Source organism: Eriocheir sinensis, chromosome 55 (genome assembly GCF_024679095.1).
Source record: "Eriocheir sinensis breed Jianghai 21 chromosome 55, ASM2467909v1, whole genome shotgun sequence".
In the NCBI taxonomy this organism is placed as follows: domain Eukaryota; kingdom Metazoa; phylum Arthropoda; class Malacostraca; order Decapoda; family Varunidae; genus Eriocheir; species Eriocheir sinensis.
This window is the reverse complement of record NC_066563.1, coordinates 8,341,416-8,366,415: the sequence shown is the minus strand read 5'-3', so window position 1 is coordinate 8,366,415 and position 25,000 is coordinate 8,341,416. Positions and strand designations below refer to the sequence as shown.

Genomic DNA, 25,000 nt, shown 5'->3' with positions numbered 1-25,000 from the left:
AGAATAAAATGGAATTGTAAAAGGAAGTTATTGAATGTTATTGCCTCAAGTAAAATGGAATGTGTGTGTGTGTGTGTGTGTGTGTGTGTGTGTGTGTGTGTGTGTGTGTGTGTGTGTGTGTGTGTGTGTTGCAGTCGGGACTTTTTTGTGTGTCTCTCCCATTGTTTTGTTGTGTGTGTGAACGTTTTTGTGTTGCGTAAGATGCCTCTGTGTGCGTGCATGTGTGTGTGTGTGTGTGTGTGTGTGCGTGAGGGGCGTGGCTTGTGCTGTGAGTATGACGGGATCTGCGCATGGAGGAGGAGGAGGAGGAGAGGAAGAAGAAGAAGAGGAAGAAAGAAGAAGACAAATGTATTAGACAACGAAGAAAAACTAAAAAGAAAGTGGAAGCTAAGAAACGAAAGATACAAGAAAGGAAATGCGACGTAAGATAAGAATGGTAGATGCGATTTAGGATAAAAGAAAAAAAAATAGGATAAGCGACGCAAATGAACAGAAGCAATGGAATGAAGAGCAAAGAAAGAAGAATGGAAAGCCGATATAAATGAATCAAAGTATAGGAATGGAAGTGTAAAAGAAGATAATAGAGAAAGTGACGTAAAGGAATTGAGGCAAAGGAATGGAAAAAGTGAAAATAAAATAAAATACCAGTAGTGAACAGCATATATATAATGAATCAGCAATCGCATCCATTCATTCATTCAATCATTATATCACGCGAGTTTTGCAATGCCAGGTCGAACTGTTATTCTCTTTTACGTATATTATTTTTTCATGTTTATTTTTTCTTGTTTGAAAGTGTGAAGTTCAGTGATTCGCGTCTGTCTGTCTCTTGAGCCGAATAATAACGTTTTTACACTGAAATCACGTTCTATCTTTTTTCAGACATCTTCTATTTTCTATATGAGAGCAGAAAGTAGTATCTTTTTTTTTTTATTCATTTATTTATGTATTTATCTATTAAACACGATCTGTCTCACTCAGCGTAAAGATATCTACATTAACAGTACTTTAATATCTTTCACTTTTGTTTTCTTCTATTACAGGATATTTTGATCAGATAAAGTTCTTTAGCTTATATATCAAGGTGAATAACAGTTTAGGATTTTGTCTCTTCATTTTCTTCCACTCTTTTCAGATCACAGGGAACACGAACAGGTGGTTAATTAGATAAGGTAGAGGCTTTAGATCAGTAGGTACAGGTATGCTTGACTGAGGGGCCTCTTGAACGACCCGAACTCATAGCGGCGCGGGCGAATTTAATTTATAGTTGCTGCCATGATGTTTGACTCTTAACGATTTCGCATCATCACAAGTCATCTACCGTCTTTTACTCCTTGATATTCAGGTCACTAACGACATTCACGGGTGGTTAATTAGATAGGTAGGGTACATGTAAATTAGGAGGGACAGGTATGCTTGACTGGATGAGGTGAGTAACGGTTTAACATCATCCAAGTCATCTACCGTCGTCAGCTCCTTGTTATTCAGGTCACAAGCAAGATGAGCAGGTTATTGATTGGAGGGGAAGGCAAATGACTGCTCAGGTTCTTCACAGTTCTGCGTCCTCGTCTTCATCTTCTCCTCTGGTTATTCAGGTCACGAGGGTGGATGACAAGAGGAATGACGTACCGTTCAGAGTCATCACAATTTTCTTTGTTCTGTGTCTATTTTTATCTTTTGTATCTTTATCTTGAAGAGAAAAAGGAACGGAGAGTCATCAATGTTAACTGTTTAGAGACATCATAGTTTTCTTATTTTCTTTGTTCTATCTTTACTTTTATCTTCTGTATCTTTATCTTGAACGCTCCAGTCACCACAAGGGGCTAAAACGATGCAAAAATAAGAGTTGATAAAGCAATATAAGAGAGTAACTTCGAAAAATCACCATCGGTATATCTCTTCCTACGTCTGTTTCTTGTCTCTTTCATCTCGTTTCAATCACTACAGAAGAGAGTAAGACGATGCAAAAATAACGAAGGAGTTAATAAAGCAATATGAGAGAGAGAGAGAGAGAGAGAGAGAGAGTAAATTAGAAAGATCACCATCAATGTATCTCTTCACTTTCTCCATTGTGTGTCTCATCTCCTTCTGGATCTTGCCTCTGTTTCTCTTTCTGTGTCTTTTTCCTTCGTTCTTCAGTCACCACGCGAGGCCGGAGCGATGTATTAAGAAGTAGGATAATCGTTAGAAAGCCAATTTAACGAAGGCCAACTCAATCATTTTCTCGGTTGGGTTTCCGTTGCGTACAAAATCTTCGCTTCTATTTTCAGTCTGTGTTATTTTCTTTGATTTTCACTCACCACGCGAAAGGAAAACATTGTACAAAAAAAGGAGATTAAGAACTGAAGGAAAATGAGTATAGTGTGAGATGGATTGGAGTTTAGAACACCAGATAGACTTTTGTTTCACTTTTTCTTCACTGTGGATGTCTAGTCACTGTGGATCTATTTTCTGATGTTGTGTTCTTCCCTCGACTGGTAAGTTGTTGAAAGGCGTTGAAGGCTCCATACAGAGCTCCACATGTTGAAATCACTCTCGCTTCCTGTTTTGCGTCTGTTTTCCGTGTGTTTTCCTTTTTCGCGTGTTAGGTTATGGTGAGGTAACAGTTTGATACGTTTAATTAAGGGTTCGCGCAAGATATCACTGTTGAAATCACTGCACGAGTCACGTCCACAATATCACTATCACCATCACCATCACTGCACCGACGAAAGTTATTAATCACACACACACACACACACACACACACACACACACACACACACACACACACACACACACACACACACAAAAAAAAACTAAATGCGCCTGAAAAAAAAAACTATCTAGAACTGAATGTTGAGGTTGCCTACACTCAATCCACACACACACACACACAAAAAAAAAAAAAACGCAAACACAAGCACTCAAAGCTAAAAAAAAAAAAAAAAAAAATAGTAATAATAATTGAAGCGTTAATCAAAATCCAGGGAACATCACACGCCATAACACTCACCCAATGAACCCTTTTTTTCTAACTGGATGACTCTTGATAACTGGATGGATGACTGGCGTAGATTAGTAATGTGGCGCGTATAGGTATATCCAGGGGCGCAGCGCGGGGGGACCGGTGTTGGCTCAAGGAGTGCTGGCTGCTACATGACTCGGGGCCCGCCTGGTTCTCTTTATAAAACCTTGCAGCCGGAAACCTGGGAGCGCGGGGGAGCGAGGGGAAGGAGGGGAGGGGAGGGGAGGGGGACGGAGGTTGTGTTAGTCATTCTGTATGGACGTAAGTGTGAGTATGCTTGTGTGTGGGGGGGGGGGTATGTGTGTGTGTGTGTGTGTGTGTGTGTGTGTGTGTGTGTGTTTTGTAGGTATGTAAGTTATGTCTTGCTTTCCCGCTCTCCTCCTCTTCCTCTTCCTTTCCTTCTCCTCCCCCTCTTCCTTCTCTTTTTCTCTCTCCCTTGTCTCCCCTGTCAACCCTCACCCATTCTCATCTTTCAGTCTTCCTTCTTATTTTCTCTGTTGTTATTCTATCTTATTCGTCTCCATTTTCGTTTTCCTCTTCTTCTTTCTCTCCTCTTCCTCCTCTTCCCTTTCTTCGCTTCTCATTTTCTTTTCTTCTTCCTCTTTCTGCTCCTTTTTTTTTTTTCCTTCATTCTCTCCCTTTCCTTCCTACTCTCCCTTTCCTTCCACCCCCATCTCCTTTTCCTCCTTTATTTTCTCCTACTTTTTCTCTCTCTACTTCTCCCCTTTCTGTTTTCCTACTCTTCCCTTCCCTTCCCTTTCGTCACTCTCTCGTCCTATTCTCTTTTACTCCTTCTTTATCTTTTCTCTCGTTTCCTTCCTATTCATTCTCCTCTTTCTACACTTTCCTTCCATTTCATAACCTCTTCTCATTCTCCTCTTCTCCCCTCCATTTCTCCTCCTCCTCCTCCTCCTCCTCCTCCTCCTCCTCCTCCCCCTCCCCCTCCCCCCCCCCCTCGCTCACTCCATCTTCTGAACTCTTCACATTCGCATCTATTCCCCTCTTCACCTTCTTAGCCCTCTTCCCTCCATCTCTCTATTCCTTCCTTTTTTCTCTCACCCTTCTTTCTCTGCCCCTTCTTTTCGTCTCTCCACCTTCCTCTCCCAAACATTCCCTCTATAACTACGGCAAACAACTATGGCTCTTAGGCACTCCTGGCACTAAGAAGGGAGAATATAATGCCAAAACAGGTGCCACTAAAACGAGGGCGGAAGGGAAGAGAGTGCCAAACGGATCCCTCTATAAGCACGGGAAAGAATATTGGCCCTTAAGTTCGCCTGCCACAGAGACGAAGTAGTGAGTGTTTTCAAAGTCAAGGCGGTTCTTTTTGCAGCCTTCTTTACTACCTTATCCAAACAACCCGTGGCTGACTGCGTCGCTTGGATGAGGTGGGCAGTCAGTACTTTTCCATAACGAATCCTTTAATTTTGGACACTTATTACTTCTTTTCAGCTTATGATTTTTTTGCGGTTTTCCCTTTTTACTCTTCTACAAGCTTATATTTTTTTTTTACTAGGGGTGAGGGGGAAGGGTCCGTCAGTAATTTTCCATAACACATCTTTTATTTTGTGTTACCTTTTAGTTTTTATTTAGTTTATTTTTTGCAGCTTTCTCTTTTTACTCTTCTACAAGCTTACATTTATTTTTCACCAGGTGCGATGGGGTAAGCGGGGGGGGGGAGATCAGTCTGTACCTTACCATGACAAGTCTTATTTTGTCTTTAGTTTTCATTCAGCTTATGATTTTTTTGCGGTTTTCCCTTTCTTCCTCTACAAGCTTATATTTTTTTCTACGTTATATTCCCTTTCTGAAATATAAAATACGCCCTCGCCCTCCCTCAAAAGTTTCAAATTTTCAGTTATTTTAGATTAAAAGCTTAAACAGCCTTCCTTCGTCTGTAGTGTCTCTTGCCTACGATTAGAACTCTTTCTAGACGAGAGTATCAAGACGCCTCTCCACCCAAAATTGACCTCTTTTCTGGCCTCTTTTTTTTTTCGGAGCAGCGTCTTGGCGGTCTTTTTTTGTTGTTACTGTTTTTGGTTTTTGCCCTTGAGCTGCCTCCCTTACTGTAAAAAAATTAAAAAAAAACTTGCTTCTCACTTAACACTCCACTTTGGACACGGATATGGAAGCAAACACGGACACGGATCACGGTCACGAACAAATGGTTGCCCCGCCTTATTAGTGCCCCGTGAGGTGGTCCAGGGTGCCCCGTGTGGTGTGTGTGGCACTGTGGCATGACACTGAACAGCTCGGATGGGTGGCGGCGGCGGTGGCAATCACACACCCAAACACTTAGCAGGCACGACTCGGCGGTGTAGAGTGCGTGCATGTGTGTGTGTGTGTGTGTGTGTGTGTGTGTGTGTGTGTGTGTGTGTGTGTGTGTGTGTGCAGCAGGGTAGTCTCCATTCTGTCTTTCCTCTCCCATTATTTTCCTCTCCTCTTCTTCCGTTTCCTTTTCTTCGGTTCTCATCCTCTTCTCCTCCCCTTCCTTTCCTCCTTTCCTTTCTTTCCCTTCCTATTCTTCCCTTCCTTCGCCCCTCTCCCCCTCTTCTTTCCTTTTCTCAAGTCTGTTTTCTAAGACGTGTGTGTGTGTGTGTGTGTGTTTGTGTGTGTGTGTGTTTGTGTGTGTGTGTGTGTGTGTGTGTAGTATGCTGGTCCACCTGGTCTTCCTTCCTCACACTTTGATGGTCACAGGAGAAGTGTATCAGATTGCCTTCTGTTCTATCTCCTTCAGCTGATTGTCGAGTCCAGTCAGCACCCACTTTTTTTTTTCTCCTAAATTCACTTATATTTTGAGGCATTATCTTTACTTGAATGCAGGATCAGACATGTGCCTCTTTACTTGAGCGTTGTGGTTTCCCGTTTATGGTGTGAGAAAAAGGAGAACTTGTTATGATTGAGTTTTGGAGGCACCGATTAAGTCATGTACAATGTCAGGCCGGCGTGATGGTTGCAGGGTGGTCAGCGCTCCAAGGTCAGGATGTACACTACGCTGCTGTTGTGGTTGTTGATCGTGTGCTGCTTCTCTAGACAAGGAGTTTCTTAAACCTTCGGGGTAGGTGAAAAGCTTGCATCAAGTTCCTGTAGCTACAGCAGTTTTTTTCCCCTCTTTTTTGGGGGGGCCGCACTATTGTATAGGAGCAGTGATTAGCGGGCTTTTGTCATTTATATATTTTTGGCCTTGATCTGATTTATTTATTGTAAAAAAAATGGATCAGTAATATTATGTCCTTACTCAGTCGTAACGTTTTTAAGTTCAGGAGAAATCTCTGAGCATCAGGGAAGGTGAACGGGATGGCCAACAGATCTCTTTATTTCTATATAGTAAACAATGGTTGGTGTTTTTAGGTCCCAGTCAGGCCTTACCCTTACCAGTACCAGACCGCCGTTGCTGGCTGTTGAGGAAAAAAAAAAGAACAAATCACACACTGCTCCCACACAACACAGGAACATTCCCTCAAAGAACGATCTATTACTACAGAGGTTTTTGATTTCCTTCTTGAAATATATATTGTAGTCGTAGTAAAGTGGAGTACTGCCGAAAAATAGAGGGCTGTCGTAAGGTTTCCCAATTAAAATCGTGAAAGAGTGTAGAAACTAGTTAACGCCTGCATGCATAATGAAGTTGAACAACATCGGGATGTGCTTAAGTGGAAGTCTTGTGTGGCGAGGTCGCAGGAGGGGTACAAGCATGTAGTTAGCAAGCTCAGAAGGAACAGTTAACGTGGAAATAGCTCTTGGGATGGGCTTGAGTAGAAGTCTTGTGCACCAAGGGCACGGGAGGGGAGTAGGCATGGATTTATCAAGTCCAGGAGAAGAGTTAACATGAAAATAGCTGTAGAAGACAATAGTGACACACCAACCAGTGTTCGAGCCATTCAATATTAAAAGACGTACAGTCGGCAAAAAGAAAGAATCAAACTCCCGTGGGCTGACTGAATAGAATATGAGCGAAATATAGAGACATGTTAATTGTGTTGAGGTGGGATTCCAATGGGTAGATTCTACCCATTGAAACCCCCTAACCAACAACACCATGTTTATAATTGACCCATGGGTGTTCGATCCTTTTTTGCTGACTGCACGAATGGCCAGTACAATGATATAACAAGCTCTCGTGGCCCTGAGTAAGGCTGTACCACGAGGGCCGCTGGTGCTATGTCCAGCCTCTTTCGTCACGCGGCAGGATGTGGGGCCTTCGGGATTACCGTCTACGCATCCAAAAATCCCTCGGGCGTCACTTTTCCCACTATTCTTCTCTTATCAGTCTCCCTCCAGTTAGGAAGTAAGGGAGGCATGAGTCTTTTTATGTCCCGGAAAAGTTACAGCAGAAGTAGGACGAAAATAGCTCATCTGCGTTGGCTACTTTAGATTTACTTGTAAACTGGAGAGTGAGTGAGCTTTTAATATGAACAAGGAAAGCATAGCAGAGGGGGGGTTAAAATAGCTTACTAGCCTTAAACTGGCTGACTCGTTTTTATTTTTCTTGTTCTTGTTCCTTTAATTGTTTTTGGTTTCTTTTTCTTGTTCTTGTGCTTTTCTTCTTCTTCTAACAGTCCCCACTTAAGTTCGTATTCCACTTATGAACTTTTGCATTTTTATTTTTCGTTTTGAAAGAGAGAGATTTACATAGATTTATAGAAAATCAGACCACAGACCCATGGTACAGCCTGGGTGGTCTGTCCTTAATCATAAGTGATTTTACATTAATAAGGAGACTCCAAAACGTTGAATTTCTACTCTAGTTTTTATTAAGTTTAAGGAAGTGACGGTCGAGCTTATTTTTGAAGGAGTCAATCGTGTTACACTGGACCACTGATGATGGGAGCTTATTCCATTCTCGCACTACAACGTTGGTGAAGAAAAATTTGGTGCAGTCTGAATTTACTTGTCTACATCTGAGTTTTACGCCATTGTTCCTCGTGCGCAAAGTGTCATCGATCATAAACAATGTTGATCTGTCTACATTCGTGAAACCATTAAGTGTTTTAAAACATTCGATCAGTTTTCCTCGGAGGCGACGTTTCTCAAGAGAGAACATGTTAAGGGTAGAAAGCCTTTCTTCGTAGGATTTGTTGCGCAAAGAAGGGATAATTTTCGTTGCCCGACGCTGAACACCTTCTAATTTAGCAATATCCTTTGCATGGTGGGTCTGACTAAACTGTTGTAGAGCGGGAGTATTACATCTTTATTCTTAAATAAAAAGTTTCTTTTAATGAAGCCCAACATTCTGTTCGATTTATTTGCTGCATCGATGCATTGCTGTGAGAATTTGAGGTTTGACGCTATTTTGACACCAAGGACCTTGACGCATTGGATGCTTTTGAGTTTGACTCCGCGCATTTCGTAATCGAACTTCTTATTTCTTGTTCCAACTTGAAGGACCTGGCACTTATCTACATTATAGGGCATCTCCCATCTATCAGACCAAGCTGAAATTTTATGCAAATCCTCTTGGAGGCTTTGCCTGTCTTCGTCAGTGAGAACCGAGTTACCAATCTTTGTGTCGTCTGCAAATTTACTAATGCGATTATTGAGTCCAACATCCACGTCGTTGATGTAAATAATGAAGAGCACTGGGCCAAGAACCGAGCCCTGAGGGACGCCACTAGTGACCGGCGCCCACTCTGAGTTAAATCCGTCAATCACTACTCTTTGTTGTCTGTTGCTCAACCAATTCGCGATCCATTGGTTTACCTGACCGTCAATACCTATTTGCTTTAATTTGTAAAGTAATTTATGATGCGGGACTTTATCAAACGCTTTCTGGAAATCAAGATAGACTACGTCCAGTGATTTGGTTACGTCATAAACAGTGAAGAGGTCGTTATAAAAGGTTAATAGATTTGATAGGCAGGATCTTTTGTTTCGGAAGCCATGCTGTGAGTCCCCAATTAATGAGTGGCTTTCAAGGTAACTCACAATTTTGTCTCTAATTATGCCCTCAATTAGCTTACCTACAACCGAAGTTAGACTAATGGGCCTGTAATTACCTGGTACTTTTTTGTCTCCTTTCTTAAAAATCGGTGTCACGTTAGCCTTTTTCCAATCTGAAGGGACAATACCTTGTCGCAAGGACATATTGAATACGGTTGTGAGGGAGGAGAGTATTTCGCTCTTTGTTTCTTTCAGCAGAGTTGGATATACTTTATCAGGTCCAGGACTTTTATTTGTTTTAAGTGATTTGAGGGCTTTAAGGACTTCATCGGGTTTTATTTCAAAGTTAGACAATGCATGCTCGGGATTTACATTAGTACTGGTGTTGGTGGTGGTGGTGGGAGGACTGTTATTATTAAACACCGAGGAAAAGTAATTATTTAATAGGTTTGCAACGTGTTGGCTGTCAGTCACTAGTGCACCGTCGCTGTTTGTTAAAGGTCCAATTCCACTTCTGATCGCCTTTCTGTTGTTTATGTAACTTAAGAAGGATTTCGGATTTCGGATTTCGGCACGTGGAGTACTCTATAAACAAAGTACTCTAAATAAACAACTCTATAAAGAAAGTATAAAACAAAATACTCAGTACCTATATACAAGAAACCAATCAACGCACCTTACCTGTATATAAAACACCTGGAGGGGCTCATGATTACTCTCTCTCCCTATAAAAAAAATTGCTTGGGTGTGATTCGTGTGTTTGATGGAGTAGATGATAACATGTCACTACGCACGTCCTTTGTTTCCTGTGTTTGTGTTTGTGTGTGTGTGTGTGTGTGAGGCTAAGAAAATAGAAATCCCTGCTTGTCACACACACACACACACACACACACACACACACACACACACACACACACACACACACACACACACTATTTGTATCTCTGTCTACTTCCATATTCCTTCTCTAAATCTCATCCATTCAGCATCCCTACCTATATTCTCTCACCGTGCAGCATCCATTCATCTCTCATCCATCTACACATCATCTTTCTATCCACAATTTCTTTTTTCTGTAGTTAATCTTCCATTCTTCGTTCGTTCAACTTCTCATCAACTTGTGTATCCATTGTCATCGCTCCACTTGCTATCTTTCATTCTACTTTTATCTATCCCTTTTCCCTTATATTATCCCTTCATCTCTATCTACTGTTCCTTTAACCCTTCCTCCTCCATCTACCTTATCCTTTTCATCATCTCCCCATTATCTTTACATCACTCCTCCTCCACCCGTCTGTCCATCCACCCTTCCTCTCATCCATGCTCCATCTAACATCAACTCCCCCCCCACCGTGTCGTCTTCCGCCTCCACCTCCTCCTCCTCCTCCTCCTCGTCCTCCTTCCTCCACAATGCACCTCCTTCAACTTAGCGTAACGTATAGAGTCATGCTTAAGCTGTTAGGCCCTTCACCTCTTCGTTGTAAGGAGAGAGAGAGAGCGAGAGAGAATGACAAAAATAGAAAGACGAAGGAAAGAGAGAAAAAAAAAGTGAAGGTAAGATAACGACCAAGGAAAAAACGAATAATGAGGTTGAGAGAGAGAGAGAGAGAGAGAGAGAGAGAGAGAGAGAGAGAGAGAGAGAGAGCGTCCTTTAGAATATCCTGTGTCGTTCCTTTGACGCCTCATCCACCACCGCCACCGCCTTCACCTCCACCACCATCATCACCTCCACCACCACCTCGAGCACCACCTCCACCACCACCACCACAACCACCACCACCACCACCTCCATCACCAGTGCAGCTTCCAACACCATCTCCATCTCGCATCTTCTTCACTTTTTCTTTGATATTATTTTTACCTTTATTTTCATCTTCAGCATCATTATCATCTGCTTTTCCACTTCCTCTTCCTCCTTCTCCTCCTCCTCCTCCTCCTCTTCCTCTTCCTCCTCCTCCTCCTCCTCCTCCTCCTCCTCCTCCTCTTCCTCCTTCCCGACCTCAAAGACAATAAAGAGAATTACAATTATAGACATTTTAAACTCGTTGCTTCCAGTTCGATTACGTAGGGAGGAAAGACACGTGTATTGATTGTTTGGTACTATTACTATTACTACTACTACTACTACTACACACACACACACACACACACACACACACACACACACACACACGAACGCACGCACACGCACACACGGAGTACACACTCCTTGGTACGTTTAATCACACGCGTAGATCCAACACCACCACCATCACCACTAACATCATCATCATCACCACCACTATTATCACCACCATCACCAACATCACCTCTTCCTCGTACTCATCTATTTCTCATTCTTCTCCATTTTTTCCATCCCTTTCTTTGTCTCCACCACCACCACCACCATTAACGTCACCTCCACTGCCAAGGTTACGCGCTGTATCGCTGTCCTTGGCACCTCCCACCTCCTTCACCCCCACCCCCCTCCCTCATCACCACCACCACCAACAACAACAACAGCAATAACAATAACACACGCTCGTTAAACTCCTGTCAAGGCGTGGCGTGTGTGTACATGTGTTTGTGTGTGTGTGTGTTTTTTACGTCATCGCTTGTAGCGCCGGTAGGCTTTCTTCAGGGACCTGGTGGTCGGCCCAAGCCCGTCATGGCGCAGGCAATTTTTATAGTGGTGCCATTTATGCTTGGCTCATGCTGCCCCCCGGAACTCATTCTTGATTCACTTGGACGGTTTCTTATAGAGTCCTGGTTGATGGGTGGTCTTCAGGATAGCATGTGGGAAGTCTTAGGCCACTCGGCGGTGACTGAAAAATCCCAGGTGGTAGCGTACGGATTCGAACCGACGTCGTCCATGGCGCAGTGAATGCGGAGCCCGCACGCTAACCACTCAGCCACCGCCTGATGATGACGCGGCTGTCCAGGTGTCTTTGCCCAGGCCACGTCATAGAGTCCAGTAAGATCCTGTATTCTCTTCCTCCTCCTCCTCCTCCTTTTCCTCTCCCTCTTATTTGTCTCCTTCCCGTGCCTTCCTTTCCTCTCTCTCTTTCTCTTTCCCTTTAATAATTACACTGTACCAGCTCACCCCGCCCCACTAGCCACCCCCCCCTCCCCCCGCTAGACGCCTCCCTGCTAGCCCCCCCTCCTCCCCAACGTAAACCACCTTGCACTGCCCCATAGTACCCCACCCCCATGCCTGGCCCAATACCTCCCTTTTACTGCCCCATACTGCTTCATTGTGCCTTGTGTCACCCCGCCCTACCCCATCAAAATTCCCGCTGTAGAATAACTCCCCGCTACTGGTTATATTGAAATGCCGAGCGTTGCGTCGCCATCGCCTCATCAGGAAACAGGAAATTGGCCCACGCCGGTGAATCTGTGCCGGGTGGAATGGTAATGTTCAGGAGTCTTTGGGATTCGAGTACGTTTGAAGATTATAAGCCAGCTCCACAGTCCAGTACAGTATCTTGTATGCGTCTAAACCGTTTGTACTCCACCCGATACGAAAAAAGTTTCCTGCATGTTTTTCTTTATCAAATTTCTTAGCTTCTGTAAGAACACCATAATCTATAGAAGGAATTTTCGTTGTCTTTGGTATCTGGTGTGCAAGCTTACAAACCCGCTGTGGCGTGTCTTTGTACTGGCCTATTGTTTTGTATTGGTACTGGGACTCGTTGCAGTACTTTTCGCTTCGTTTTGGCCAAGGAAGGTTACATACTTTAATTATTTTATGATAGACATTATGTTTAGGAGATATTTTGACTAACCAAAGTTGTTTTCGTACTAACAGTCATCTAACATAAACAACTTTTAGGTCCTTGTCTTTGTTTACTTCCAACATTTTCCTTGAATTCTCTCAAATTTGTTTCCTTTCCTTTAAATTTCATCATTTTACCCTTAGCTCCTCTCCTGGTCTTAGTTTCTGTAGTGGCGGGCATCAAACATAAAAAGCTCCAGATCCTTATTGTCTTACTTTCAACATATCTCTTTATTTATGTTCAACACTTCCTTCCCTTTGAATTTCGCTGCCTTATCGTTCTTCCTTCGCATCGTGTTCGTTTGTGTACTGGGGCGTCAAAGTACATTTTTTTTCCTGTAATCCCTCTCTTGATATACGTACATTTGTCCTCTTTTTGTAACTATCTGCTCTTACGTCTCTGTTCACGTGTATATTTCTTACAGTATTCTTGTCTTTTTACCTCCTGTCCTTCTGCCCTTCATCCAGAAAACTTCAACCTTCACCCAGTAGTCCTTCTCATGATACATCTTTGTCATCTTTCTATACCTTTACTCCATGTACCTGGTCGTTCATCTCACTGCCTCAAATCTTGCTGGCTCATCTTCCTCCCATCGCCTCGTATTCACATCTGTGCTGAGGCGCATCTCTCGTCCCGCTTCAAGTCAGTGGTAGTACCTTAACCATTGACATTATCTTCCTCCTCAGTTTTTCCCCCTTCTTAGTTTTCCTCTTCACTTCCTTCCCTTTGAATATCACCTTATCATGATCTTCTCCCTCTCGCTTCTGTCTTGCCTCCGTTCACATCACAACATCCTCGTAAAGTCAGTGGCATTTAGGTTATAAACATCTGATTGCTTAGCTTCCTCTTATTTTTTTTCCTCTTTCATTTATTCCCTCACTCTTACTAACATGTCTCCTCTCTTGGTTACTGATCATCCCTCTTATTCAGCATCATCTTCCTTCCTTATTTATCTTTTTCCCCATTCACGTATTTTTCCTCTAATATACTAATCCCTTTCATTTGTTCCCTCGTATACCGACATACCGTCCTTCACCTACTAACATATCTTCTCTCTTGGGTACTGATCTTTCCTCTTCCCCAAATATATTCTTCTTTACTTAGTACTTATCTCCTTCCTTATCTACGTATCTGCCCTCTAGTATCTCACTTACGCAATCGATCGCTTCATTCTAGTCTTTTCCTCTTCACTGCCTCATCCTTCTCCCCCTTACCTGGTTGCCGCTCTTCCCTCTTAATGAACCACCTTCCTTACTAATCTTCCACTCAGCATCTTTTCTCTAATCTATTTATCTTCTCTCTCCCTTACGCAACCCATCGCTTCATTCCCATTCTTTTCCTCTTCACTGCCTCATCCTTGTCCTTCTCCCTTGGTCTTCATTCGCCCCTCACACATATCCTCGTGGAGTCAGTGGTAGTACAAGGCTCCCTCTCGCCCTCCTCCCGGCGTGATGGAGTGTGGGGCTGGTGGCGGCTCTCCACCTGGCTGACGTTGCTAAATTGGCAAGGTAATGGGTGGCACGAGCACTCGAAGGGAAACAGCCAGAGGAAGGAGAAGGGAGCGAAGGTAGGAGAGAGGCAGGATAAGGGAAGGAAGGAAGTATTGAAGGAATGTGAGAAGGAAGGGAGAGAGGGAGGATAAGGAAAGGAAGTATTGAAGGAGTGTAGGAAGGAAGGGAGGTTGGGAGGGAGGGAGGGAGGATAAGCGAAGGAAGGATGGAATGAATAAATAAAGAAAGAAAGAGGAAGGGAGCAATGAATGAAGGAGGGAAGGAACAAAGGTAGGAAGGTAGGTAGGAAAGAAGGAAATAAATGTAGAAGGAAAGAATGAAGAAAGGAAGGCAAAAGAAAGAAAAGGAGGGAAATAAAAAAAGAAGGAAAGAAGGAATTAATGTAGAAAGAAAGAAGGAAAAAAAGAAAGAGGATGGAAGGAAGGAAGGCAAACGCATTCTTTCATTCTATTATCATCATCACCTTCCTCACTTTTTTTTTTCCTTTTCACTTCATTTATTTGTTTCTTTCCTATATTGTTTTCTTTTTTGTTTCTTTTGTCTTTTTCCTGTCTTTTGCTTGTTGCTTTTCTCCTTTTTTGTTGTTGTTCATGTGTCGTTTTCTGTCTTCACCTGTTTGTTTTGTCACCTTATCTTACCTGTTGATGCTCTCCCTTTTACTTTCACCATCTCCGTTCATTCCTCTACTTTCCCACTCTCTCCTCTTACCTGCGCCTCTTCTTCCTCCTGTCTCTCACTCCTCCATGCTGCTATTTCCTCTTCTATCACCTGCCTTTTTTATGCTGTCTAATCTGTGCTACTCTCCCACACTACTTCCCGTCACTCCTTTATTTTTTTCCTCTTTCTGTCTCTTCCCAGCTTCTCCCCGTCTCTTTAACTTCTTGGTCTTTCCCCTATCGTCACCTGTCTATTTTTATTGCTGTCTAATTTGTGCTGCTCCCACACTACCTCCCGTCACTCCTTTATTTTTTTTCTCTTCTGTCTCTTTTTCCCAGCTTCTCCCTGTCTCTTCCATTTCTTGCTCTTTCCTCTATCGTCACCCGTCTTTTTTTTTTTTATTGCTGTCTAATTTGTGCTGCTATCCCATACTGCTTCCCGTCACTTGTTTATTTTGTTTCTCTTTCTGTCTCTTTTCCCAACTTCTCCCTGTCTCTTCCACTTCTTGCTCTTTCCTCTATCGTCACCCGTCTTTTTTATTTTTATTGCTGTCTAATTTGTGCTGCTCTCCCATACTACTTCCTGTCACCTGCTTATTTCCTATCTCTTTCTGTCTCTCTTCCCAGCTTTTTTCTGTCTCTTCCCTTTTTATGCAGTTTTCTCTATCATCACCTGTCTGTTTTGCTCACCTGAGGATCTCGAACACTCAGTCTTTCACTTCACCTGCTTCGTCTGTGTTCACTCCATTACTCCTCTTTCTCTTCTCCTGGTCCCTTCTTCCTCTGATTCCTTCTGCTTATTGCTCTTCCTCTATCATTGCTTCGCTTTTATTGTCTTGTCTGTCAAAGTCTCCCATACTCTCTCTCTTTCTCTACTTCTGTCCGGCTCTTCTTCCGGTGTTTCTTCGTACTTATTGCTGGTTCCTCTATCACTGCCACGTTTTTGCTGTCTTGCCGGTCGAACTCTCCCACACTCTCCCACACTCACTGTCCTCATCCGTTATAACTCTCACTCACTTACTCTCTCTCTCTTTTCTCACGTGCCACTTTCCCACCACTTTCCCACCTGGTCCACTCACTCCCTGCCACATTCCTTACCTGGTCATCAATCTCGGTGTACCTGTGCTGCGTCCTTGAAATCATTACCTCGGCCACCTGCTTCTAGTTCTAATTTTACGTTATTTGCTGCTGCCCGTTTCCTTGTGTTTCGTAACGTACTTTGGAAGGTTGTTTGTATTTTAATTGCTGTAGAGTCTGTTATCGTTGGTTACCTTTTCATTCCTGTTTGCTTACCTTTAATTGCTGTGGAGGATGTTTTTTTTTTACCTTCCTGTTCTTTTTTTGTTGACTTTTTCGTTATTTTTTGTCCGTTTCTGTTTGTTTTTAAGTGATGTGGAGTTTGTTATTGTTTATTTGCATTTATAATCCTGTTTGTGTTAGCTTTTCTTTGTGATATGTAGTCAGGTATTGTTTGTTATTGGTTTACCAGGTTTATCTCTTATTCTAACTGCCGGATCTATGTTCACTCCAACTATTTCTTCTTACCTTATTCCTTTTCTTTGTCCTTAGATACGCCAGCCTTTGCCTACCTTCCAAATATTAAGGACTTATGTCTGTCATCTCTTTTTTTCCTATGTGTTCTTTTTAGTATCGTATCTCTAGTCCTTATCTCCTACCTGTCATATTTTTTTCTGTGTTCATTTTGTCATCTAATCTCCTGTTCCTCTTTCCTTCCTGTCATCTCTTACTATGTGTTCTTTTCAGTATCGTATCTCCTGTTCTTATCTCCCACCTGTCATTTTTTTTTTCTGTGTTCATTTTGGCATCTGATCTTCTGTTCCCCTCTCCTTCCTATCATCTATTCCTATGTGTTCTTTTTAGTATCTTATCTCCCGTCCCTCAATCCTTCATCAGACAGTAATATAACCTTCACATAATATTCCCTCCTGTAGTACATCATTGTCCTCCTACTCAATTATAGTGTCTGTCACCTTCCTGCGTATATTCTTTCCTTCTTCCCATAACCTTTCCGTCTTGTGTCTAACTCCTGTCCTTCAGCATCTTATTCTTCTACAAACGCCGCAACCTTCACCCTGTAATTTCTCTCTTGGTGTACTTTTGTCCTTCTATACCCTCATTTCATCTATCTTTTCATTTACCATTTTTTTTCTAATCTTCTTGTCTCTTCCTTATCCCCTGTCCTTCCCTCCATCTACAAATACCTCAACCTTCACCCAGTAATTTCTCTCTTGCTATACTTTTGTCCTCCTTCTATACCCTCACTTCATCTATCTATCCATTTATAATTTTTTTCTAGTCTTTTTGTCTCTTCCTTATCCCCTGTCCTCCATCCCTCCATCCCTCCATCTTCAAATACCTCAACCTTCACCCAGTAATCCCTCTCGATGTACATTTGTCCTCCTATATCTGTTCTCACGTCTCTGTTCACCTGTAGTTTTCTTATAGTATTCTTGTCTGCTTACCTCCTATTCTTCCGCCCAGAAACGCTTCAACCTTCACCCAATACTCATGATGCACCTTTGTCCTCTTTCTATACCTGTTGGTCCGCCCGTGTTTATCTGCCTCCTCCGCGCTCTCCCGCCACTCCACGGCCTTCACCTGGTGCTGGTTCAGTGCGTCCCCAGGGATGGCGCGTTACACCCCCGGGCGTTCCTGTTGCCTAAGGAATGTGGATTGCGCGCGCCCATAAGAGAGAGAGAGAGAGAGAGAGAGAGAGAGAGAGAGAGAGAGTTTTTGTTTGTGTTATTTTGTATGTTTTTAGTTCTTTATTTTCTTTTGATTGATTAGTTATATTTTTATTTTTTCTATCCTTCCTTTCTTTCTTCCTTCATTACTTCTCTCTTCTCTTATACATTTTTTCTCTTTATATCTCCTTCCCTTTTTTCCTTCTCATTTTTTCATAATTTTATCTTCTCTCCACATCTCCTTCATTCCCCCCCCTTCTTTCGTTGCCCTTCTTCATCGAACTACACATCAACATACATACTACCAAAGGCGAAACAAAGACACACACACGCACTCACACACAAACAAACAAACAAACCTTTAATATTCCTTGACAGTCATTTACTAACCCTTACATAACAACAATATACTTCCCTACAACAACAATAAGAGGGTTGGACGAAGGGATGAGACAACGGTTCTGTGTATTGTATTCCGAAGGTTCTGTCTTGCCTATCGATTCGGCATAAGGGAGCTGTCTGTCTTCTATCTCCTCCTCCTCCTCCTCCTCCTCCTCCTCTTTTCCTCTTCTTCCTTCTCTCACCGTGTAATAGATATAACCCTGAGGAACTTCCAAGCGTCTCACTCCAGTACTCGTAAGTTAGTGAAGGGAAAGAGCGATTGTTGAGTGGTTGGTTATTTCTTGGTTCTTCATGCCGTCTCTCCCATCTTTCCTTTCTTCTGTATTCATTGCTTCATCGATTTTTTTTTATCCTCAATAGTGTGTGTTTCTACCCTTCTTCCTTCTCTACCTTTTAATTCTATTCTTTTTTTGTTTTCTCCTTTTCCCTCGCTTTAATTCATTTGCTTTTTCCCTCTCCTTCATGTCCTTCCTTTTTCATTCTCTTCCATTCCTTCTCTTCAGTATATAATGTATGTTTCTATCCTCTATTCCGTCTTATCTTTCTTTTCTCCTTTCATTCTTCATTTTCTTTTTGTCTTCATTTCACTTCCCTTACTTTTTGCTTCCCTCTCTCCTTCACTTCCATCCTTTCCTTCTTTCCTCCTTCCTTCCCGCATATAGTAAACATGTGCTGGGTGTGTGTCTGCTTCCCTCTACCCTTCCCTCTCTCCTTAACTCTTTTTCCTTCTTTCTCCTTCCTTCCTTTCCTCCGTAGACGCTTCATGTCCTCCAAGTTGCACCAGTGTTTCGTCTTTGCTGTAGCTGCCTCCCTCTCCATTTCATCACCATATTTTCCTTCCCTCTTTCATTTTTTCCTATTTTTTTTCCTTCCTTAATTTTTTCTTAACTCGCTTCTTTTTTTTCTTTCTCTACTTTTAGATTTTTCATTCCATCCCATATCGCGTCTCTTCCTTTCTCTTTTCCTTCCTTCCTTCATTCCAATAATTCTTCTTTTCATGGTCTCCTCGCTATAAAATGGGCATCAGTATGTTAGAATTTGTGCTAGGGGTGATGGCAAATATGATTCACGCATTTAGAAACTTGCCCTAAAAGGATATATAAAGATTTAACACTGCACTCTATAGGATGGCGAAGAACATGATGAGACCCAAATGAAGTTTATAAATGGATGAAGAGCTTTAATAGGAATGATGTCAAAAAGTGCTTGTGGCAAAAGAACAGGATCGGACAGGTAATGATAAGTTTAATAAATTCAGATTCAATAAGACATAGGTAAGACATTTGTTTATTAACTTCTTCACACTTCCTTTCCCCTTCGTTCCTTCCCTTCTGTATATAAATTTTACCCTTTTACCTTCCTTCATCCCTCATTTACTCCATTCCTTCCTACTTCCATCCCTTCTTCACCGTCCTTTCTGTCCATTATTTATTTCTGCAATCCTTCCTTTTCCCTTCTTCCTTCCCTTCTGTATATTAATTTTCCCCTTTTACCCTTCTTCCCTCATTTACTCCCGTCTTTGCTCCTACCATTTCTTCTTCGCTTTCCTCTCTGTCCATCATCAACTTCTTTCCTTCTTTTTTCCCTCCTTCCTTTCCTTCCGGTCATTACTTCTTCCCCTTTACCTTTCTCCCCTCACTCATTCACTCCCTTCTTTCTTCCTTCCTTCCCTTCTTCGCCTTTCTCCCTGTCTATAATTCTTTAAATCCTTCCTCCTTCCCTCACTCACTCACGCCCTTCTTTCCTCCTTCCATCCCTTCTTCGTCTTCCTCTCTGTCCATTATTCCTTCAGCCCTTCCTCCTTGAGACTTCTCACGTCACCTTCCTGCCAATACTTCCTCCTGATTTATCAAAGTGAAGGTCGTGTTATTCCGTGATCTCTTTCTTCCTTTTTCTCTATTTCTTCCTTCGTGAAAGATATTTTTGTTTGGCTCCGATTTGGTTTGGGAGATGGATGACAGTCACTCTACTCGTCCATTTCTTTGTGTGTGTGGGGTGGAAGTGTGTGTGTGTGTGTGTGTGTGTGTGTGCTCGTACAACTCATCAGAAAACATGATATACCTGAAAACTAACCTCATGCGTGTTAAAGATCATGCGCTTGAAAATCCTCAACTTAAGTATTACAAATATTTGAAGTCTTTCAACATTAAGGTGGAACCGGACGGAGGAGAGTGTTAAAGGTACAACGCAGTAGGAAACGTAGCTCTCCGCCTTCCTTTACTCAACACACTAACACGAAGGAAAATTTGAAGGAAGGAAACATACTGAAGAATAGGAAAATTAAACAGGAAATTCATAAATGATGCATGATAGAGAGCCATTTTAATAATAGTAATGACGACAAAACAAACACGTGAGGTAATTAAATAACGCAAGCAAGGTGTCGTTAATCGTGTCTTATAAAGGTTTGGTGTTTCTTAGGTAGATGTTAATTAGTGGATACGTTGCTCAGGTGTTGTTACGGAGGTTGGTTAGTGCTAGATAATACGTTAGGTAGCTGTTAATTAGTGGATATGTTGCTCAGGTGTTGTTATGGAGGTTGGTTAGTGCTAGATAATACGTTAGGTAGCTGTTAATTAGTGGATAGGTGGCTCAGGTGTGTTATGGAGCTTGGTTAGTGTTAGTTTATTAAGTATGGTTACCGTGGGGATGGATTGGTTTGTGTTGTTCGTGTGATGTGTTTGTTATTTTTCTCCATTTTGATCCTCTTTTTGTTTTTTCTTGTGATGTTTTTGACACTTTGGTTTTTATTCTTGTTCTTTTTGTTCATGTTCTTGTTTTTTCTCTTGTGATATTGGTGTTTTATTTCTTTTCATTCCTGTTTTTTTTTCGGTGATATTTTTGGGTATTTTTGTTTTTATTCTTGTTCTTTTTGTTCATGTTCTTGTTTTTTCATCATCTCCTTTTCTTCTTCTTCTTCTTCTTCTTCTTCTTCTTCGTCTTCTTCTTCTTGTTACTACTACTACTACTACTACTTCTGCTGCTGCTGCTGCTGCTGCTGCTACTACTACTACTACTACTACTACTACTACTACTACTACTACTACTACTACTACTACTACTACTACTACTATCATCATCATCATCATCATCATCATCATCATCACTATTCATCTACAAATTAGGTCTATAACAGTGAAGTACATTTATTTATTCACCGCTAAAAAAAATCCCTCTCGTGGGAAAGAAAGAAAAAAAAGATCAACAAAAATAGTATATTAGCTTCCCACGCAAAGATTTATTTCACGGTACCGTTTCTTTTCCTGTTTGTATATTTTTTTTGCATCATTGTTCTTTTTTATGTGAGTAGAGTCTCAATGCCGCTGCTCATTTCCTCCGTCCCTCACACTTCATTTCTCCCTTCATAACGCTGTGGATTGATTTTGTTTTATGTTGGACTTCGATTTTTTTGTTTCCCATTTCATTGCTTTATTTATTTTTTTAATTGACGCCGTAGTCTACCATTTTCTTTCATCTTTTTACTGTTCCATCTATTCCATCTTACTATTCCTTCTTCTTTCTGTTCTTACTTTTCCTCTTCCTTCTCTTCTCCTTGCTGTGTGTGTGTGTGTGTATGTGTTTAGATTTTGTTGTTCTATGTAATTCCGCGTGCTGTTGTTTATTTTACCTCAAGCGAGACACTTCAAGGACAAAACAATATAACATGACTGTCATGAAAACAACCACAACCCGCAAATCACTGTTGGCTGGTCACTATGTAGTCTACAACCATCTTAGTGACACGGGTTCGACTAACTGGCCATCACTTCATAAACAGCTCATTACTGATTCAAACTTTTCCTTTTTTTTCTTAGTAGTATTTCGTTATTTGCGGCCTGTTGCTGGGACATTCATGGCTTTAAATTGATTCTCCTTCATTGCAATTTTCTTTTTCTATTATTCTTTCCATTCAATCGTGTTTGTGATTTAATTCCAGATATATGTTTTTATGTATTTTTTGCTCATGTTTGTTGACCGATTTTTCCTACATCATTCTCTTCCATTTCCTGCTCGTGTAATGTGTCTTTGTTTCCTGTATCCGTGTGTCTCTATGTGCCCTGTGTGTGTCTAACTTCCTCTCCTTCTCCTTCTCCTCCTCCTCTGCCTCCTTCTCTCTACATCTCCTCTCCCTCCACCTTTTTCCTTCTCTTCATTCCTTCCAATTTTAGTCCACCTCATTTCCTCCTACTTAACACACACACACACACACACACACACACACACACACACATTCCTTGAGCCTGTTACTCACTTTTGTTATGTATACTCTGTGTGTGTGTGTGTGTGTGTGTGTGTGTGTGTGTGTGTGTGTGTGTGTGTGATTTGCTATACACCTGACGCCCACACTCACTCACACAGGTGTCTAATTGGGCGGCAGTCAGTCATGCGGTGCGTTTACCTGTCGGGAATGTCCTAGTCAGGTGTGCGTAAGGCAGAATATGTGTGACTAGAATGAGCGTTTTGGTGTTTGTCCTTGATTCTGTCTTTGCCATTGTCTTCTTGTTCTTTTTCTTGTCTTTCCTCTCGTTGTTGTTGTTGCTGCTGCTCTTCTTCTTCTTCGTCTTCTCCTTCTTCGCTTTCCTCCTCCTCCCCGTCCTCCTAAATCACTGTTCTACCTCCGCATCCTCTTATGTAGTCCCCTCATTCTCTCATGTGTTTCCTCCTCCTCCTCCTCCTCCTCCTCCTCCTCCTCCTCCTCTTCCTCCTTCTAGCACCCTTGCCACGCCGCGACACGCCACGCCGATTCAGTCGCAAAAAATATCAATCCTTTTCCTCTCCACCTCCATCTCCTGTCGCTCCTAACCTCCTTCACAGCCTCCTTCTCCTCCTCCTCCTCCTCCTCCACTTGCTTTACCTGTTTCACATTCTCCTTTACCATAGCCTATTTGTCTTTCTCATATCTTTGACTTTTTTTTGTTTTATTTAGTTATCGTGGCTAGGTACTCTCTCTCTCTCTCTCTCTCTCTCTCTCTCTCTCTCTCTCTCTCTCTCTCTCTCTCTCTCTCTCTCTCTCTCTCTCTCTCTCTCTCTCTCTCTCTCTCTCTCTCTCTCTCTCTCTCTCTCTCTCTCTCTCTCTCTCTCTCTCTCTCTCTCTCTCTCAAATAGTTACCTGTCTTTTAATCTATCTACCTGTCTGTCTATCCATCTACACATCCCTTTATCCATCTGTAACATCCTGCCTAAAAAATAATAAAGGAAGGGTTGATACCGAGGAGGCTTTAGGATGATGATAAATGATAATGGTAATGATAATGATGATGATGATGATGATGGTGACGCAGGCAAAGTGACGTTCCACATCCTCCTCTTCCACCTCCTCCTCCTCCTCCTCCTCCGCCTCCTCCTTTTTGACAATGTTCTCTCACACTAGCCACGCCCTTCCTCTTCTTCTTCCTCCTCCTCTTCCTCCTCTTCTTCCTCCTCCTCCTCGTCCTTCTCCGTCTCCTCCTCCTGTTCTTCATCTTATATCTCATCTTTCTGTTCTTTTCTATTGTTTTTTGTTTTTCATCATCTCCTCCTCCTCCTCCTCCTCCTTATCTTCACGTATCATCTTCACCTTTTTTTCCGTCATGTGGTAACAGAAAATAAAAACATAACATAGCTTAGTATTTTGCATTCACCTCCTTTTTCTCTTCCTCCTCCTCGTCCTCCTTCTCCTCCTCCTCCTCCTCCTCCGCCTCCTCCTCATTATCATCTCGTTTCTCTATTAAATTTTGGCACATAATGGAAATTTTGAATAATGGTTTTTTTCCTCTTCCGCTTAATTTTCTCTTATTCCTTCCGTCACTTCCCTTGCTTTCCTTTTCCATCCTAAAATTCCTCTTGCTTTTTTTATTTCTTGTGTCTTCTGCTTCATTTTTATCGGTTCCTCCTCCTCCTCCTCTTCCTCCTCCTTCTCCTCCAGGTGGCTACACTTGGGGCGTTTCCTTTAAGGGTAGGTTGAGAGACTTGCATTCTTCCCTCTTCTTCCCCTTTGTCCTTGTTTCCCCTCCCCTCCCTCCTCCCTTCCTTCCCTTCCCTCTATTCTTCTCCCTCCCACCATCAGATCCTCCCTTCCTTCCTCCCGTCCTCTCCACCCTCCATCCCCTTTCTTCAGTCCTCTCACCTTTTCCTCCTTCCCTTCATAACTTAATTTCTTCCCGTTTCCTTTATTCTTCCTTTCTGACATATTTTTCCTCCCTTCCATTTTTACTGTCCTTCCTCCCTTCTTTCCTCCTCTTCTTCCCTTCCCTACGTCTCCCTCCGCCCCCTAATTTCCTTTTATTATATCGATCCTATTTATCCTTCCTCTTTTTCCTTATTCCATTTTCTTTCCTATTTCTTTTCCTTCCTTCCTTCCTTCCTTCCTCTCCTCCCTTCCCTTCCCCTCTTCCGTTTCCACTGCCTTTCTCCTCGGCCATTACTCCTTCCCTTCCTTCCTTCCTCCCTTTCCTTCCTTTTCCCTCGTTTACCGTCTCTTTCTTTTCTTATCTCCCTTCCTCTGTCTCTTTCTTCTCTTTTTCCCTGCTTACCTCCTCCTATACCATTCCTTACCGTCATCCGCTGTCCCTTCCTGTCCATTACTCCTTTCCTTCCTTCCTTCCTCTCTTCTCTCTTCTCCCTTGTTTACCGTCTTTCCTTTCCTCTATCCCTTCCTCCCTTCTTTCCTTCCCTTTCTCTATGTTTATCCCCCTCTACCTTTCCTTCCCATCCTCCCTTCTTTGGAATACCTTGGGAATACCTGTAATTACCTACTTAAATGATATGACGTGTGATAAGAATTGACAGCAAGCATGAGGTAAAGTGTGGATGAGCCTGTGCTGTCTCTCCTAACCTTAATGTTCTTACGTAATATGGAAGTACTGAATGCCCCCCCCCCCTCCCCTTTCCTCCGACTCCCCCTTCATATTCCCTCCATTTACCTCCGGCTTTCCTCCTCCTCCCCCCCTTACCTCAGACTCCTCTCTCCTTTTCCTCCCCCATAACTCCGATTCTCCCCTCCTCTTCTTCGTCCTTCGTCTTCTCTAATCCATCCTTGCTCAAAGTCACAGGTAGATGCTTCTTCTCACCTCTGCGATGGTTAAAGGAAAGTGTGGAGTGCCCT

General features: G+C 42.4%; 2 protein-coding genes across 2 annotated transcripts in view; one reads left to right on the top strand and one right to left on the bottom strand.

Annotated features, from left to right (window-relative positions):
* Positions 1-3,160, bottom strand: part of LOC126984020 (uncharacterized) — a 25,633-nt gene extending 22,473 nt beyond the window's left edge. Inside the window, exon 1 of the mRNA XM_050837359.1 lies at positions 2,996-3,160. The gene's annotated coding sequence lies outside the window, so the exon portion shown is untranslated. The remainder of the gene's footprint in view (positions 1-2,995) is intronic.
* LOC126984012 (uncharacterized) overlaps positions 1-25,000 on the top strand; it is a 91,972-nt gene that overhangs the window by 31,315 nt on the left and 35,657 nt on the right. The window lies entirely within an intron of this gene.